The sequence below is a fragment of the Macaca nemestrina genome, chromosome 2 (genome assembly GCF_043159975.1).
Source record: "Macaca nemestrina isolate mMacNem1 chromosome 2, mMacNem.hap1, whole genome shotgun sequence".
NCBI classification, from domain to species: Eukaryota; Metazoa; Chordata; class Mammalia; order Primates; family Cercopithecidae; genus Macaca; species Macaca nemestrina.
This window is the reverse complement of record NC_092126.1, coordinates 180,132,383-180,138,039: the sequence shown is the minus strand read 5'-3', so window position 1 is coordinate 180,138,039 and position 5,657 is coordinate 180,132,383. Positions and strand designations below refer to the sequence as shown.

The following is a 5,657-nucleotide window of genomic DNA, read 5'->3' as shown; positions in this document are numbered from 1 at the left end:
TCTGAATGTCCTCCCCTGAAAGCCAATATACTGCTAAGTTATAAGCAAATACCTGACCATGTAACCCTCCCCCTTAGCTGTGGTGCCTTCTCATTATCTACAGAGCAATTATATATCAAGGCTCGGCTTATATTCAAAACTTTACTCAGTTTTTATATTTCTTTTTTTTTTTCTATTAGTAGATATAATTGACTTCAACTTAGAAGTGAAATGTGGTGAATAGGTTAATGAAAAAAAATTTCAGTCCCCATGTCTAAGGTGAGTCATCTTTTTCTCCATGAGAAATTGTGTAGGTCGGGGAGCATGTAATATGGTTATCTTCCTATGATGCAGGTCCTGATGTCATGCTTCATTTCTGGTTTGTAGATTCTCTTTCAACATGATTTGGTTCAGTTTATTCAGGAGTTATATTCAGTATATTTATGGAAATATGTTCAGATACATAGGAATGCATCTGAAAAGAAATCTTCAGTAGAAGGTGAAGCAAGAAGAGATTCAGTACGTTTAGATATGCAAACTGGAGACCATTACACACACTCCGAGGTTTCCTTTCCATTGCCTGGAGTGCGCTATAAGATTGTGCTGATCAGAACTTCCTCAGAAGACACTGAAAACTTTAACATTTTTTGAGTTCTGGTAGTCAATGGTAATCATATCTAAAAGCTGTTGCTTTAACCAACTGGCTCTTTTTTTTTTTTTTTTTTTCAAGCACCTTTCTCTCGAAACCTAGGTGAATAGCGGCTTCTGCAAAATTTCATCTTTCTCTCTGAAAATTATTTTTTTGCTCTTTAAAAAGGGGCCCTTTTTTTGTGGCATTCCTTTTCTTCCAAATAACAGTCTCATAGTAGTGAAGTGGTGTCACCATCACAAGCAGCAGTGAGGTGTTGCTGTAAAAGTTGCTGCTGAGTTTTAATCATTTCTTTACATTTCTGAATTTCTAATTTGAGTTTTTCAGCTTCCTGTTCATGGTCCTGTTTTGAGATTAAATCTTCATCATTAAATTTTCTAAATGTACCTTTGAAATGTGGCTACCAAGTTTTTCTCCGTAACTTTTCAAAATTCCCCATTGTTTTCTGATGCTCTTTGTAGGCTGTTCTCTCAGTTTCACAGGAAAGGTCCCAGATACTGTCTCTGCTCATTTCCCCAGCATCTCCTTCAGGATCTGAGATGACATTTCCTGTATTACCATCTTCTCTTTCTCTAGCTTTCTTTTGAGGAGAAAGATGAAAAACCATTTCCTTTTCCATTTGCTGAAGAAACTTCTTCTTTATCAGCATTTTCCATTAGAAATCTTTTGTGACAATATTCATAATGAGTCAACATAATTTTATACATTTCGTCTAATTCCTGACTTCTGTCTTACCAGTTTTCCAGAGGCCTCTTTTTCCGTCAGCTCTCCCCACATTATTTAAAATGTCTAAAGCTATTTTTAATTATTTTTTGTTCATAAAAAGTTGATGTAGACTTTCCCTCAGTTTGTCGTACTCATTTCTCTTTATATCATTATAATACTGAATAGCTCAATTTGCAATAGTATTTTGTAATTTCTGTACCTTATCTTTCTCATTTTTCAATAGTTGATACAAATTCCTGTTCTTGCACTGTAACTGTCTCTTTCCTGAAGCTCAATCATTTCCCTCTGGGAGGTTTCCAGTTCCATAAGTCTCATGTAGCAGTTCTGTAGGTGGTTCATGTCACCTCCCAGTTTCAGGTTCTGTGTCTCCTGAGCTACAGGGTTCTTCTACTGAAGTAGTATTGGTTCATTCATATAATTTAAAAGAGCTGCCATATTTAATTCTCTCTATCTCTTTACCTTTGGATCCTTCACATAACTGAGGAAAGCCAAAAGTAGTCAATTCTTGATCAAGATAGAAATAATCTGTAACATATTACCTTTTATGCAGAAGGCACCAACAAAAAATGTGCACATTTTTAAACAAAGTTATTGAAGAACATGGCACTTCCTTGAAGTATAAATTTGATGGTGATTCTTTGCTTCTGAGCTATACTTATACATAGTTTTGCTTTGTGAAGACAGACCTGGCTTTGTAACAGCCATTTGTAACTAACTGTAGAGATTGCCAGTCTCTCATGGCAATCTCTATAGCCAGGATTCCTGAGGAATTAGTTCAGCAGTGAAACATGTAGTAAGCTGTTGTCATTCTTTTATGCGGCATCTCTTCTTACGTTTCCCCCAAGGATTAAGTGAGATAATACATAAAATATTTAGCATACTGCTTGGTTTATGGAACACAAATAATTAATATTAACTATCATCATCATCATCAGGTAGACACAGATCAGCTAGACACAGGGCTGTTTAGTATAAATGACAGGATACTAAAACCTCCACAGCCATCAGAAGTGGCAGTGAGTTGCTGCTGGGTGTCCTGGCTCACCTCCCACAACATTGAAGAGTCAGGAAAAGTGCAATGGGATGCAGGACCTTGCGCTGGCTGCCCCTCCTTCCAAGCTTTTATTTATTTTAGAAAACAATTACTCCTAACCCAGCTCAGAGGTTTTTTATTTATTTATTTATTTTTATTTTTTATTTTTACTTTTTAGACAGTAGCCCAAGGCTGGAGCACTGCAACCTCCGCCTCTCAGGTTCAAGCAATTCTCCTGCCTCAGCCTCCCAAGTAGCTGGGATTACAGGCATTTGCCACCACAGCCAGCTAATTTTTGTATTTTTAGTAGAGATGGGATTTCACCACGTTGGCCAGGCTGGTCTCGAACTCCTGACGTCAGATGATCCGCCTGCCTTGGACTCCTAAAGTGCTAGGATTACAGGTATGAGCCACCGCGCCCGGCTGCTCTGAGGTTTTTATGTTCTTTCTTTTATCATTCATGCAATCAAAACTTTTCAGTTCATATTATTGATATTTACATTTTTATTCAATGCATGCTCATTGAACATCTCTTTTGTGCCTGGCACTTTTCAAGACACTGAGGATATATTGAGGAACAAAGGAGACAAAAAGGAAGATAAAATCCTCTGGCTTCATAGACTTTAGCTTGTATTGGCATAGGAAAAAAGTAAAACAGATAAGCGAAATACATAATGTGTTAGAAAGTAAATACTGCAGATGAAATGTGAGGAATAAGACTGGAGTGCACAAAGAAGTGTTTAAAGGTTGGTTTAATTTTATACTGGGTGGATTAGGATAAGTCTCCTGAGATGGTAGCATTTCAGCAAAGCTTGTGGGACAGGTGGAGGTGGGACACATGGGGAAAGTTACATGGCTTTTTAGAGGAAAGGCCAGTGCAAAGGACTTGGGGTGGGAAAAAGGCCTCATATATTTGGGTAACAGCTAGAAAATTAGTGTTGCTACAGAAGGATGAACAAGGAGAGTGCTAAGAAAAAAAAAAAATAAGACTCAAGAAGTGAAGAGGACCCAGATGACATAGTGCCCTCTAGGTGGTTAAAGCACTACGGGCTTTTATTCTAAATGAGACAGTAAGATACACCCAATGAGATGACAAAACCATAGTGTATTTGAGCAGCAGTGAGGACTGTTTTTCTCCATGTATTTATTTTTCCTGCTATGTTTCTCAAGATTAGGTTCCTTGAAGAGGAGATTCATTTCTTGACACATAGTAGGGATTCCATAAAGCATTTACTATATGACTATCAGTCAACACATTTTTATTAAGGGCAATTTCACATATTTAAATATTCAATCACCAAAAATCATGCAATAACATTCTAATTAGTTGCCTAAAAATCAATTGAATGAGAACAAATTGTTTGAAGCATTCTATTTAATGCCTTTTATCTGCAGCATTTTTTCCCCAGATATCATACTCTGTTAGGAATAATCATACAACAATCCCAAAGCAGTTGGCACTATATGAAGTACTTTTAAAACAGTTTGTTGTAAAAATTACAATTTTTTCTGTTATAAATTATTCTAACATCACAAATATGCCCCAAACACATTATCTAATATTTTCACCTATAAACATAAAATTGCCATTTTAGAAACATTTGGAGGAGTGTTTACAGTTAGACTAATTTATTTTTTCACATAACATATTATTTATTTATTTATTTGTTGGTTTGTTTATTTATTTTAAGTTCCAGAATACATGTGCAGAATGTGCAGGTTTGTTGCATAGGTATACATGTGTCATGGTGTTTTGCTGCACCTATCAACTTGTCATCTAGATTTTAAGCTCCACACCCTGTAGGTATTTGTCCCAATGTTCTCCCATCCCTTAACCCCTACCCCTACGTTTTTCCCCTCCCTGTGTCCATGTAATTCTCCTTGTTCAACTCCCACTTATCAGTGAGAACATGTGGTGTTTGGTTTTCTGTTCCTGTGTTAGTTTGCTGAGAATGATGGCTTCCAGCTGCATCCATGTCTCTACAAAGGGCATGATCTCCTTCTTTTATTTGGCTGCATAGTATTCCACGGTGTATATGTGCCATATATTCTTTATCCAGTCAATCATTGATAGCCGTTTGGGTTGGTTCTAAGTCTTTGCTATTGTGACTAGTGTGGCAATAAACAGACATGTGCATATGTCTTTGTAGCAGAATGACTTACAATCCTTTGGGTATATATCTCGTAAGGGGATTGCTGGGTCAAACGTTATTTCTGGTCCTAGATCCTTGAGGAATCGCCACACTGCCTTCCACAATGGTTGAACTACTTTACACTCCCACCAACAGTGTAAAAGTGTTCCTATTTCTCTACAGCCCTGCTAGCATCTATTGTTTCCTGAATTTTTAATAATTGCCATTCTGACTGGCATGAGATGGTATCTCATTGTGGTTTTGATTTGCATTTCTCTAATGATCAGTGATATTGAGCTTCTTTTTCATATGTTTGTTGGCCACATAAATGTCTTCTATTGAGAAGTGTCTGTTCATATCCTTTGCCCACTTTTTGATGGGGATGTTTGTTTTTTTCCTCTAAATTTGTTTAAGTTCCTTGTAGATTCTGGATATTAGACCTTTGTCAGATGGGTAGATTGCAAACATGTTCTCCCATTATGAATGTTGCCTGTTCACTGTGATGCTAGTTTCTTTTGCTGTGCAGAAGAGTTTAATTAGATCCCATCTGTCGATTTTGGCTTTTGTTGCAATTGCTTTTGGTGTGTTAATCATGAAGTCTTTGCCCATGCCTATGTCCTGACCTGAATGGTGTTGCCTAGGTTTTCTTCTATGGTTTTTATGGTTCGGGGTTTTACATTTACGTATTTAATCCATCTTGAGTTAATTGTTGTATAAGGTGTAAGGAAGGGGTCCAGTTTCTGTTACCCGCATATGGCCAGCCAGTTTTCCCTGCATCATTTATTAAATAAGGAATCCTCTCCCCATTGCTTCTTTTTGTCAGGATTGTCGAAGATCAGATTGTTGTAGATGTGTGGTGGTGTTTCTGTCTCTGTTCTGTTCCATTGGACTATGTATCTGTTTTGGTACCAGCACATGCTGTTTTGGTTACTGTAGCCTTGCAGTACATTTCAAAATCAGGTAGCGTGATGCCTCCAGCTTTGTTCTTTTTGCTTGGGATTGTCTTGGCTATATAGGCTCTTTTTAAGTTCCATAGGAAATTTAAAGTAGTTCTATCTAATTCTGTGAAGAAAATCAATGGTAGCTTGATGGGAATAGTATTGAATTTATACATTACTTTTGGCAGTATGGTCATTTT

General features: G+C 37.1%; 1 pseudogene; it reads right to left on the bottom strand.

The window, feature by feature from the left end:
- Positions 1–253: 253 nt before the first annotated feature.
- On the bottom strand, positions 254–5,272 carry LOC105477586 (afadin- and alpha-actinin-binding protein pseudogene; annotated as a pseudogene).
- Positions 5,273–5,657: the final 385 nt, after the last annotated feature.